The sequence below is a fragment of the Triticum aestivum genome, unplaced genomic scaffold (assembly GCF_018294505.1).
Source record: "Triticum aestivum cultivar Chinese Spring unplaced genomic scaffold, IWGSC CS RefSeq v2.1 scaffold109850, whole genome shotgun sequence".
Taxonomy (NCBI): domain Eukaryota; kingdom Viridiplantae; phylum Streptophyta; class Magnoliopsida; order Poales; family Poaceae; genus Triticum; species Triticum aestivum.
Genome location: NW_025307471.1, coordinates 1 through 719, shown reverse-complemented (window position 1 = coordinate 719; position 719 = coordinate 1). Strand labels below are relative to the sequence as shown.

The 719-nt window shown below is 50.6% G+C and overlaps 2 non-coding genes across 2 annotated transcripts; both read left to right on the top strand.

Annotated features, from left to right (window-relative positions):
- Positions 1–109: 109 nt before the first annotated feature.
- LOC123179594 (5S ribosomal RNA) lies at positions 110–228 on the top strand. Its single transcript, XR_006490485.1, has one exon. It is a non-coding gene; the product is annotated as a 5S ribosomal RNA (ribosomal RNA).
- Positions 229–525: 297 nt separating this feature from the next.
- Positions 526–644, top strand: LOC123179595 (5S ribosomal RNA). Its single transcript, XR_006490486.1, has one exon. It is a non-coding gene; the product is annotated as a 5S ribosomal RNA (ribosomal RNA).
- The last annotated feature ends 75 nt before the right edge of the window (positions 645–719 follow it).

Here is a 719-nt window from a genome sequence, read left to right as displayed (position 1 = left end):
TTAAACTCGTCTCCGTAGTTGAGAGGGAGCGGCCAAAGCAATGTGCAATCGTCTTTGTAGTGGAGCTGGGAGGGGCAAGGATAAGGGACGAAGACCGGGGTAACATGTCGGATGCGATCATACCAGCACTAAAGCACCGGATCCCATCAGAACTCCGAAGTTAAGCGTGCTTGGGCGAGAGTAGTACTAGGATGGGTGACCTCCTGGGAAGTCCTCGTGTTGCATTCCCTTTTTAATTTTTTTCGCGCCGCTTGCAAAACAAAACGCACGTGTAAGTAATATATTTACCGTGTTTTATTATTTTGCACGAGTGCGGTAAGTCATAGCTGGGTGCTCACGATTCACGGGTCCAGCGTCGGCGTTGTGGCGCGGCAAGCGTGCACTGGTGCGGTTGAGTGGGAGGGGTGGAAACCGCGTTAAAGTCGTCTCCGTAGTTGAGAGGGAGCGGCCAAAGCAATGTGCAATCGTCTTTGTAGTGGAGCTGGGAGGGGCAAGGATAAGGGACGAAGACCGGGGTAACATGTCGGATGCGATCATACCAGCACTAAAGCACCGGATCCCATCAGAACTCCGAAGTTACGCGTGCTTGGGCGAGAGTAGTACTAGGATGGGTGACCTCCTGGGAAGTCCTCGTGTTGCATTCCCTTTTTAATTTTTTTCGCGCCTCTTGCAAAACAAAACGCACGTGTAAGTAATATATTTACCGTGCTTTATTATTT